Below are 12979 nucleotides of genomic sequence, written 5' to 3'. Positions count from 1 at the left end.
CGTTGAGATAACGGTACGTTATATGTCTTATGGTAGAAGATCTTGTGAGGCTTAACTTCAATCTTGTACACATACGTGTTGATAACACCTAATCGTTTGGTAAAAACTTGTAAATATTTGGATAACACTTCCTGTAGTTTTATACGTTCATGTACACTGTGAGCTGTAGCTTCACTTATCTTATGATCAAGCAATGTTTTCAAGTCCATTAGCTCTGCGTCAGATGAGTGTGTTTGCATGTCTTGAATGTCTTTGTCAAGTACTAACTGAACCTTGTACCCTGTACAGTGTTTGTCATGCTTTAGAGTTCTCCTGTCCAAATCAATAATAATTACACTGCCTTTATCATTTAAAATACATTTACCTTTGGAGAAGTCTATAATGCAGTCCTTCTCGCTCATAATATCTATTCCTAATATGCAATTTGTCACAAGGTTTTGTACAACCAGGAATGGCCATTGTACGGTTCCATTACCTATTTTAACGTTTACAAAAACTTGCTTCGCAACCCTACATGACTTATTACCTAGTGCAGTAGTTATTTTACAGTTTTGGGCAGGAAACTCAGGCACAGGTTCCAATTCACACATCTTTTTATAGAAATTAAAAGACAAAACGCTCACAGCTGCACCTGTATCTAGGATAATAGTAGTTGGAATCCCACCTACTACACCAGTAGTGGATGCTAAAACAATTTCATTTGTGTTTAAACGACATTGTGTACAGTCTTGTAAAAGCTCATCTGATATATTGTTATTGTGGTTGTATCTTATAAATAAAACAGGTAGTTTTTGTTTAGAATTACTCGGCATATCATTATTCTGTTGTTCAAGTGTGGTGTCAAATAACTGATTAACATTGAAGTCGCCCCCCAAGAATTCTTCAGCCACGACCTGGGGCAAAGTAGTGACTGTTTCTAGTTTGTTCGATTATCATTTGTACTAGGTACTGACACAGATTGGGGTTGTGCATCAGGTGTCATTTCTATTATATTCACATTCGGATATTGCCTATTATGATCTCCAAACTTTTGCGGTTGTTGTTGCTGCTGCGCATTATAACTTACCTGTCGGTCGTAAGGTATGCTCCAATTTTGTCCTGGTGGCTGCTGTGGTAAAGCAGTGTTTGAATGAAAGTATTGATCGCTACGAGTCCAGCCTTGATGCTGTCTTGGCTCGTAGTTATTATTATTTCTATTTCTGTTTGTGTTTTTGTTGTTACATTTGTATCCGTTGTTACCGTTGTTGTGATTACCGCGGTGCCTTTTGTATGGATTGCCGCATGAAGTGTTATTACTGTTGTAATTGTTGTTTGTATTGGAATACGCGTGTTGATTTTGATTTCCGTATTGAGACGGCATGTGAGTTTGCTGTTTTTGTTGTACCACGTATCCAACTGTGGGCGCGCCAGAATTGTGTTGGCAAGCCTGTATGTTTTGCATACCACTAGTGTAAACATTGTGGCTGCTGTTTTGCCGCGCGAAGCGCTGATCTTCAAGTAACATGTCAACCGAATCTAAAGCTGTTAAAAAATAATCTGAATCGTCATCCGGGATATGTAGAAGTTTTTCCTTAATGTTGAAAGGCAATTTGGCCTTCAACGCTCGGAGTATATCACGTGTTGCGACTGGTTCGTCTAAAAAATGTCCCATGTTCAAGTATTTTTCAAAATATCTGCGTAAGTTACCATTTTTACTGTTAAAAGTTTCAGGTTCTAAAATTTGTCTTCTGAGTCGCTCCTGGACGGATTGCGACCAGAATTTGTTCAGAAAAGCACGCTCAAACTCACTGTACGTGGTACATACGTCAGCTTGACTGTATGCCCAGACAGCTGCATCGCCTTGGATGTAACCGACAATATATGAAATCTTTTTCCGGTCACTCCAAGTGCGTGGAAATGCGTTACTAAAAGATTTGAGAAAAATCACCGGATGAATGGTTCGTTTTTCTGGGATAAAAATCTGAAATTGCCTGTGTTTCATTAAGCTTTCTTCTTCCTTTGCATTATGATATGGATTTGTACCACTGTAATTACTGCAATGCTCAGCTGGCGAGTAATTACGATAATGTTGCTGTGGTTTACCATGATAATACCTTGTGTTTGTGTTTGCACGTTGTGGTATGTGTTGTTGTCGTGGTGTGTTTTGTTCTTGTGTGTATGTTGTGTGCGGTATGTGTGCGTCATACTCGAATGTATATTGATTTCTGAACTGTACATTTTGACTGATATTTTCGTTACATTCAGACTGTGGTTGATCGGTGAATTGTCTCATGGATGCAGTGACGGATTGTACTGCGTCACTAATCAGCTGTTTGTTATTAGTGATGTATTCCGCTACGGAGTCGTGCACAATTGTTGGTAAATTTTCACGTATGCATCTATCAAAATGTTTGTCTTTGTTCTCTACCCAATCATGAAATTCTTTATTAATATTTTGAAAATGAGCTGTGGCATCAGATTGTAAGATGTCAGTCAGGTGTTGTTCAACATCGTCAAATTTATTCTGTACGTCAGTAATTCGTTTTTCAAGGTTGTCGTGAACTGAAGGATATGTTTGAATTTGTTCAGCAAGAGCTTCACACGTGACATTAAGGTTTTTTAATTGTGTCTGTAAAAGTGCTACGTCATTTGTAGTCTTTTCTTGTCTCGTATTAAGCTTGGAAAATTTCGTACTAAGTTCAGTCATCTGTTTGGTCAGTGTGGCGTCTATAAGTTCCACACGTTTACACAAAGTGTCATTACATGCCTTGATTGCTATGAGGTCAGATTTAATTTCGTCATTTTGTGTCTTTAAGGTTGCCATGTTTTCCGCGTTCTGTTTCATTAGCATTTGTAACATGTTGGCAATGTTTACTGTTTGCAAGGTCTCTGCCCCCGCCGCGTCATTAGACGTGACGTCATGTATTAACATGGGCTCTGATTGAGACTTTGAAATTTTTGTGGTGGACGGCCTATTGTCAAAACTTCCGTTAACACTTGCGTCAATATTTGATGAATCGTCACTACCGGTTGCTGTCGTAAAGTCATTTTCTAACATTTGTCTCTCGTCCGAGTCGGATTGCGTCTGAATAGTACGTCTTTGCTGTTCCATTTTTGCGTATTGTTTTCTAGTTATTACCATGCCACACGTGATATATGTTTCAAGAAAATTAATGTTTGACATTGGTTTTAAAATAAAATACAGTTGAGTATGAATCGGTCGTAGCAACAATGGCTGTCTGTTAATTTAAAAATATAAACTGAATTTGAGATTATTGGTAATGGCTGCTGGCCATGTTACATGATATCGTACAGAAGTCGGCCATATTGTACACTCGTGTATTGGTATTGTTGCATACGTTATTGTTTAAGGAAAAATACTGAGAATGGAATTTATCACTGAAACTGTTATGCGGAAAAGAAACACTACAGAATTTTACTGAAAAGCTAATACACTGAATTATACGTCTGGTCAAGCCTGCTAATGCAAAGATGCTGCGTCTTACCTTATTTTGCTGGAAGCTTCTTTGCGTCTTCCCGCAAAATTTTATAATTGGTAAATATCTTCTGATTTTTTTTATTTCTCATATAGTCAAGTCCAGGTCCAGAAGGTTGATTTTTCACATGAAACAAAGAGAACAATGTAACAAATGACAAAATAACAAGTCCGACACGCAGTCGCCAATATAAAATAAATAAAATAAAATAAAATAAAATAAAATATTATATTAATTATTTTTATCTGTATGAATGTCTCTCCTGTGAGTCCTCAGGTTTTGATTATTCGGTATCAGACGCTTGACAATGGCTTTTTCGTAAAGGCAATGTTACTCGTAGTTGACCGTGAAATAAAACTGAAATAATCGGACTTCGTAATTAAATCGTTTCCAAAGACTGCTGCGGTAGGTGCGGACTCATAATCTAAATCTGAATATTACAATAATTTGCCAGCCATGCCAAAACGTCGTACAGAGGTGATTGTCTACTAAACAAAAAATTACACAGTTAGTTAAATCAGATATATTCAATGAATAAGCCTACAGTTCATAATCCTACTTACTTTTATAAACATAAATTCTTTACAGAATCGAGTGCCAAGTATGGTTGCAACTCGCAGTAATTTTCTATATCATGAAATATAGCGGTGTGCCAGACAATAAACTAAAATACGTGCTTCTCGCACCACTTCAACGAGAGCTCTCCTTTTTTTTTAATCAAACATACGAGTAACGTAAATGTACTTTTGTTTTATCAGCGACACAGCGCTGCAGTTGTGTGCCATAGGCTTTATTTATTTGTCACTGATTATTTATTTAATTAATATCTCGCGTTTCCGAGGAAACTCACGCTCGGCATGCAAATGTGCCTTTATAACCTGTTTGAGTCGACTGTGAAGTGGTGACCTCAAGGAACAACCACAGCTAAAACAAGACGGGGCATACTTCATGCACTGATGGAAAGGCGAGCATCGAGGATGGTGGTTGTACAATCGCCCATGGAAACACCGGAAGGAAACACTGATGAGTTTAAGTGCCACCAACTTTCTCCTCCGAATGCGAAAATATTTTGTTGACGCCGACCTTCATAGGGAGGAACTAAAGGGAAAGTAAGGGAAATCAGAGCTCATACGGAAAGATAGAGGTGTTCATTCTTTTCGCGCGCTGTACGAGATTGTAATACAGAGAACTGTGAAGGTGCTCTGATGAACACTCTGCCAGGCAGTTAAACGTGATTTGCAGTGTATCCATGTAGATTTAGATTTGGATGTAGATCCTGCAGTACACCTACTGTTACTGTGCATACAGAGTTAAAAGAATGGGGTAGGTTGAGCTTTTCTCACACATTTCTGTAGTTAATGCTAAGCGACTGTTGATTTAGTGTAAAGAGCAAAGCTGCTGAACAGTGTATTACGAAAGGAGTGAATGGGGTGATGAATCACGGTGTGCCTTGTGGCTCTCTGACCGAACGATTAGCATTTGACCAATGCTTGAAGAACGTTACCTGCCATCATGTGTAGTGCCAACACTACGGAGGAGGTGGTGTTAAGTTATCAGGGTGTTTTCTGTGTTTAGGTGTGGTTGTGCTCTTCTTATTGCGCTTAAGAAAACGCTAAATGCGGAAGGCTGTGAGCACATCTTACAGCATTGTCTACTGCGAACCACGGAACAGCTCTGACATCAGCGTGTATAAGGCCAGAAACTGTGGATGAAAGCATCAGTGAAGCGAACTGCCATATGCAGAATTACAAACTGAATCCAATAGAATGCCTTTGGGATGAGTTATAATATTGATCTCGCTCCATATCCCATGCTCCCTGCCACTGCTTCTGGTTTCGGATACTGAGGAACATTCCTCCATAGACGTTATGATGCCTAATTGAAAATGTCGCCAGCAGAGTTCAGGTTGTTGTAAAGGCGAAAGATGGACACACCTCCTATTGATGTCCACTAGCAAAAGTCCGGATGCTTCTGATGTGTCATGTCATACATTTTTGAACGCAAATTTATCTGTCCTTTGGGAATCTTAGGTACAAGTTACCATTTCAGTGACATTTGGCTGTCATGAATTTCCTGAATAGTGCTTCTTAAGCATGTGACTGCAAATAATATACTGCCCAAGTCACAATTTGGATTCCTTACAGCTTTTGCGTAGAGAAGGCCATTTACATGTACAATCAGAATGTATTTATTCATCACATAACAAATTAGAGTCTACCGGCATTTTCTGTAGTCTGTAAGAAGCCTCTGACTGTGTCAATCACAATATTCTGTTAAGAAAATTGAATATTGTGGTGTCACTGGCAGTGCTGCAAAATGGTTCAAGTCTTACCGAACTAACATGGAGCAAGCAAGCAAGCAATCTTCACCTGATAGGAAATTAATTACCTGTGGGGTTCCTCAAGATTTCATTTTGTGTCCATTGCTTTTTCTTCTGCACATTAATGATGGCTCTCTGTTACATTGACAGATGCTACGTTTGTTTTGTTTCCAGATGATACAAACATTGAAAGAAGTAACAAGTGAACATCAAGTGGGCAAAAACATCACTGAAGTGAACTGGCCTACTCAGAATTACGAACTGAAAGCAATAGAACACCTTTGGGATCAGTTGTAACGTTGACCTCGCTCCATATCCCATGCTCTATCGCCAATGATTCTGGTTTAGGATACTGAGGAAAAATTGAGTGCTAATTTCATTAAACTTTGAAAAGCTCCACTACATGCAGTTCAGATTCTGTAAGAGATTTCCTGCCAGCATGTGTATAACATATGAAGCGATGCGGACAGAAGAGGTTAACAGTGTTAAATTTCTGGGATGACAACTCAATAATAAATTCAGTTGGAAGGGCATACCACAGAATTGTTGAAGCGGCGAAACAAGACTGTATTTGCAATGCGAATGATGTCAGATGTAGGAGATATAAATACTAAATAACTTGCATGCTTTGCTTACTTTCATTCTGTTATGTCTTCTTAACTCGTCAAATCGAGCAAAAGTTTTAGAAAGTGAAAAAACTAGTAATAAAACTCATTTCTGTTGTAAATTAGAGGTACTGGGTGTTCTAATCACTGCTTCTCAGTACTTTCATTCTTTAATTAAATTTGTTGCAAACAAAGTGTCTATTTCCAGCTAATAGCTAATACATAGCATCAACAATAGAAATTAGAACAATCTACATAAAGACATTCAGGAGCAAATGTTTCCAATAAAGTGACATCAATCATTAAAACATGTTTCACATAATGCACAGTATGAACGAAGTTTGAAAGACTTTTTGGTAGACAACCCTTTCTGCTCTATGGATGAATATCTTAATATATCTTAACAGGGGTTATTAGACCAGCTTAAGTAAAAGTGTCTGGTAGATTGTAGTTTTGACATTACTGGTCTCAACAGTCATTTATTAAAAGTCGATAACTATATTTCTTTCTGAAGGTGTATTACTTTTGTAAGTATTAGAACTTCCAGTTTACTGTAATGTATTCATATATCTTGACAATCTCCTGACAAAGAGTCATGGAAGTGAGTATTATATTCAAATGTTCTATGTTTTTTATGTTACTTTCTGATACGTTCCACACCCCGAGAATAATCTCTTTCTTTGGCTCTGTGGAATGAAAACAGTCCAATCATGTGTCTGAAACAAGTGAAGAACGCGGTTATCGTCTGTTGTGCATATCTTGCCTTGAAGCTCACTTACTGATATAATATTTTAATATAATACAGCTAGCGTCCGCAAGTTTTATATGGATCTTCGTTATTTTCTTTTTATTAACCCATGACTCCTTTCTATGTTTCCTATACCAACGAACGCATAATGACCAGTAAAAATACTGGCATATGCCATGTACGTTATTAGTACACTGTGTAGTCTTCTGCTTCTTTTGGATCGTTGCGATGGTAACGTATCAGCTACAACAGACGAATAGTTGAATAGATCAACTGAATCTCAGATGAGAAATATCTCCCCAAGTTTTAAAGCTGGGCGGGGTTTGGGTCGCTGTTTGTAAAACAACTTGGACAGGACGAACATTTAGGTAATAATGCTCAAAAGTTTGCGTATTTCTTCAAAATCTTGACTATTTTTCGAGGAGCTAAATGAACTAGTGAGTTGTAACAACGCTCATCAGCCGACGTCGGGAGGCTGCAACAGCCCTCCCGACTTTCACATCTGAGAATGGCCGATTCGGCCGAAATCGATAATCACTAATTTAAAAAAAATCTAGTTTACACTGTATTTCGATCTTAAAATTATGAAACAAGGTAACTTATCACCTGTGACACGCTGCTCTATTTCTGTGCCTGTTAGTGTTATGAGATTCGTTGCTGTAGTCCTAAGTCCATTACGACGCAATAAGAGCATTCACCTAATATCCGTAGTAGTCACCGTGACGTTCTTTGAAATCGATTCTCCGATCAATCTCTGCCTTTAGAAGTATGGGACTCAGCTTGTCATCACTGGCCTTAATTCGGGTTTAGTGTCTAGTTCGTCCTGCAATCATCGACATGATATTTCTTGTCTCCTAACGGAAAGAAGTTTCCTAATGCGATCAATGCAGTGAAGCTATGGGAGATTTACAGAAATCTGTACAAAGCTGCAGTCAGTGGTTCTTTATAGGAAACGAGTTAAAGATTTCGACCAGCTAACGCTTCATTCCCTATCCATGTGGCTTCGAAACGGTAGGAAAACTGCACTCATGCAGAGAAGCTACAATGTGTTTTAAACTATGTACCATCACAGTAGTCTACACAGACAGTTTCAAAAATGGTTCTATTTGCTAGTCTGTTATATCTCCTGGAAATGTCCTCACTACACGCATGCAAAACGAAATGTAGAAATTTTAAATTTATTTATTTAACCAGATATGATAAGGGCCACCAAGCCCTCTTACACCTGCTTAAATGAAGTCAGTTCCATCTGAAGGGCACTGGAGAAGAAGAGTTTCTTTCAGTCCCCTTCACAATTGTGCTCGCTAGAGAAATATTTCCAAACTGTTCAGGAAACTCATCCGAACTAATCAGTAGACTCTTCTGTATGAACAAAGAAAAGACTTAAAAATATTAGGGTACACGAGGATTTAGGACACTGACCTTTCAGACGCGCTGTCTAGGGAATATTTAGGAGTAAGACTGTCACAACAGACAGCCACTGTGGCCGAGCGGTTCTAGGCGCTTCAGTTTGGTACCGCGCAACCACTACGGTCGCAGGTTCGAATCCTGCCTCGGGCATGGATGTGTGTGATGTCCTCAGGTTAGTTAGGTTTAGGTAGTTCTAAGTTCTAGGGGACTGATCACCTCAGAAGTTAAGTCCCATAGTGCTCAGAGCCATTTGAACCATTTGAACTGTCATAATATACCATCCGCATACACTGTGATTTTGCTGTTTTTGACAGGGACTACGTGGCACGAGTGAAGGAACACTAGCCGGCGTGGGAAAACCAGCTACAATCAGCGAAGTATAGCAAACAAGAGCAGACTGTGCTTCTCTCTGACTACCCGCGAGGGTCAGGAGGGGCGCTCGGGTGGCGAGGGGGGTAGGGGTGAGGGAAGGTGGGTGTGACGTTCTTAATGCACCTACGGCCTACATATAACGCGAAAGGCATTCGTTTCCAATCTGGATATGGGCATTTTACGATACTGTTATTGTTATAGAAAGGGTGGGTATATAACGTCACCTGATTTTTCGGTGGTTGTTTCGTATATTACTTCACTTATTCAAGTACTGACGGTTGTGCGACTTTCTCTCTTCGTGATTATATTTTAAGTCTCGTAAAAAGATGCTAACGGTCATGCCACAGTGGTAACACCGGTTCCCGTCAGATACCGAAGTTAAGCGCTGTCGGGCTGGGCTAGCAATTGGATGCGTGACCATCCGGTCTGCCGAGCGCTGTTGGCAAGCGGGGTGCACTCAGCCGCTGTGAGGCAAACTGAGGAGCTACTTGACTGAGAAGTAGCGGTCCCGGTCTAGTAAACTGACTTACGGCCGTGAGAGCGGTGTGCTGACCACAGGCCTCTCCATATCCGCACCCGATGACGCCTGTGGCTGAGGATGACGCGGCGGCCTGTCGGTGATGTTGGGACTTCCCAGGCCGGTTCGGACGGGGGAGTTAAAAATATAATACGATGCTTATATTAACATTATGTGCTTATGTGTGAATATGTCAGATTTTAACAAAGACATTTATGAGTCACAGCGTACTTATTTTTACGGTCACACAACGAGATCGCACCCCCCCCCCCTCAACCCCCGCATCTCCCACAGATCAGAAAGAAATGCCACATAATGAGAACATACAGAAGCATTAATAATAGAAACTGGAATGAAAATGTGCGATGTCAAGTATACATATTAAATTACACACAGAGTGAATAACAGTTTCAAACCACAGTAAGAGCTTTACAGAATATTTAAGACCCACAGCATATCGTAGAGTACACAACCCACAGAAAATACACCGACCGAAGCAATATTGCAACAACAAACTGATTTAAAGTAGAATAATGTAATTCCGGGAATACATTGGACTAGGTAGCACATTTAAGTGATTAACATTGCAAGACCACAGGAAAATGTGAACGCAAGATAAGCCACTGCAAATCTGAAACGCCGGCCGAAGTGGCCGTGCGGTTAAAGGCGCTGCAGTCTGGAACCGCAAGACCGCTACGGTCGCAGGTTCGAATCCTGCCTCGGGCATGGATGTTTGTGATGTCCTTAGGTTAGTTAGGTTTAACTAGTTCTAAGTTCTAGGGGACCAATGACCTCAGCAGTTGAGTCCCATAGTGCTCAGAGCCATTTGAACCATTTTTGAAATCTGAAACGCTTGTACATTGATAATCGGTGTAATCGACAGGACGTTGAATGTGAGCATGCAAGCGTGGATGCATTGTATTTTACAGCTGTCGGGTGTCAGTTTGTGGGATGGACTTCCATGCCTGTTGCACTAGGTCGGTCGATACAGAGACGGTTAATGGGGTACGTGTATGAAACTGAATCTGGAGTCTGATGATGTCTCACATGTGCACGGTTAGAGACAGATCTGCCGAAGGAGCTGACCAAGGCAACACTCTGAAGAGCACAATGGTATATAACAGCGGTATCTGGGGGAGCGCTATGCAACTGGAAAACACCCAGTGGAATGCGGTTACTGAACACAACAGGTCGGATCGCCAGACTAATGTACAATTTTGGAGTCAGGTTGCTTGGCATAACCACACAAATGCTCTTGCTGTCATTCGAAATCACACTCCGGACCATGAGTCCAAATGTAGGTCCAGATTATTTGGTTGCAAGTGTCTCAACTGGCCTCCTAACAAACAGACGGCCATCACTGGCCCGGTGGCATCTAAGAATTAAAATAACACTAAATGGCGGATAGGGAATACTGGTAGCACACCTGTGTAGACATGGGATAAGAACGGGTAAGTCTTTGTTCAATGAAAGAGCTTAGCTACTAAGGGGCGATGAAATGGAACTGTAGAAGAATTTCTGAAATTGTGTGTACGTAGTACAGAATTGAGTTGAAGTGAGGTGTAGGCAATAAGGAAACTCAATGTGATGAAATCTTAAATGCAGTGCACCAGACCCGTGAACAAGAAATACGATTTAAAAACTGAAGATATACTATGAAAACAGACTATGAAGGAAGCGATAGACTAACATCACCAGACGAAGGTTTAGGGTTGCTATTGTATCAATGAAGACATATTGCAAGAGTAAATAAAGGTCAGAATATAAAATAAAAAGAAATTAGTGCTTACGTCGTTAAACTGCGTCAAAGAGAGCTTATCGAGGTTGTTGGTTGTTACAGTAGTGTAGAAATGAAAGGCGAAAACAAAAGGACAAAGTACGTAAGACAAACGGAGGTTAACTGATTATTTATTAAAATAAAGAGAAAACGATAACAAAGAGTAAAAACATCTGAAGAGACATTCTTGAGAGAACCTTCCAGGTACACTGGTGATTCAGTGAAACCGCGGAAACTCTAGATCAGACAACCACATGTTGACTGAAACTTTAATCCTTCTGAATACAGGTGGAGTTGTACTCCTCTACGGTCTATTTCCTTTATCAAACATCATGAGGAATAACATCTAAAGTTCAAATGGTTCAAATGGCTCTGAGCACTATGGGATTTAACATCTGAAATCTGTCCCCTAGAACGTAGAACTACGTAAACGTAACTAACCTAAGGACATCACACACACCCATGCCCGAGGCAGGATCCGAACCTGCGACCGTAGCGGTCGCGAGGTTCCAGACTGAAGCGCCTAGAACCGCTCGGCCACAACGGCCGGCTAAGATCTAAGGAGTAATGACATGCCTCAATTACTGCACCCAGTAATCGTAGCAAATACGTATATTTTCCTGATGCAGCCAGAGCGCTACGAAGGTAATTTAGTTAGCTCCGTCGTAACGAGGTGAAACGGCAGTTTATGGAACAAGCAGTGTTAAATATTTCCTCTCGTTCTGTATGCTTCTTGCGCAGCGAAGACACCACCTACACTACGCTGTTCACTATATGTTGATATCATTATAGCATATGTACGTCACCGACTTAAATCATGCAGCTTTACTGTAGAACGAGAACCATTGGCTTACTAACGAGAGTGTCAGGCAACTATCGATATTTGATGCTACTAGTTACCTAGAATGATTTTATCCATTTAGCTGTCCATTAAACTACTTTCCGACTTAATTTTAATCAGAAAGTTGCTCAGTGCCGTTCAGTTCATTAACTTTGACAGTGTTTGTATCTGCTGCAGCAAAGAACTCCATTCGACATGTCTTGTCGCAACGATCTCACATTAACCATCGATAAAAAATGAAAATACCCAGACGAGTATGTACTCTTCCTTAAAAATTTACGAACGAATTTTTAAGTGTGAATTTGTGGAAGATCTGCTCGTGGCTAATTATAGGTGTCCAGCATTCGGGAGAAGGTAAAAACGTTCGGCTTAATCAATTAAATGTTAATGAAGGGTCATACACTGTTGGCCGTCCAAAATGCTACACCCTGGAAAAAACATCGAAACCACGTGAAATTTGCAACATGCGTTTATGGCATATGGTTAGTATTCCAGTGCGTGCTCTCAAGTGATACCTGCAAGCTCTATATAAAGCGGTAACAGATAGCCGAATTGAGGTCTGGAAGTGATCTTTCCTACGATTGTTTGGGGTAAGGAGCTCCAAGCGAGCGTCTTTCAAGCACGTTTCGGAGTTCGACAGAGGAAGAATAGTTGCCTATAGGGATTGCGGATTATCGTTCAAAGAAATCGGTGATCGTGTCGGACAGACCCAAGTAACTGTGATGCGGATCTGTAGTCGCTGGATGCGGGAGGGAACGACGGTCAGACGGGATCGATTTTACTCATTACAGGCATATTGCGCGCATGGCAGTGACAGATCGCTCTGTCGTATCACGAATCATATCAAAACGAATTCGGTCTATTGCGCAACTAGCAGCATCCACGCTTACCATTCGACGTAATTTGAGGCAGA

General features: G+C 40.5%; 1 pseudogene; it reads left to right on the top strand.

Annotated features, from left to right (window-relative positions):
• The first annotated feature begins 9259 nt into the window (after positions 1-9259).
• On the top strand, positions 9260-9376 carry LOC126424829 (5S ribosomal RNA; annotated as a pseudogene).
• The last annotated feature ends 3603 nt before the right edge of the window (positions 9377-12979 follow it).

Source organism: Schistocerca serialis, chromosome 1 (assembly GCF_023864345.2).
Source record: "Schistocerca serialis cubense isolate TAMUIC-IGC-003099 chromosome 1, iqSchSeri2.2, whole genome shotgun sequence".
In the NCBI taxonomy this organism is placed as follows: Eukaryota; Metazoa; Arthropoda; class Insecta; order Orthoptera; family Acrididae; genus Schistocerca; species Schistocerca serialis.
The sequence above is the reverse complement of the archived record's forward strand: the minus strand, read 5'-3'. Positions and strand labels throughout refer to the sequence as shown.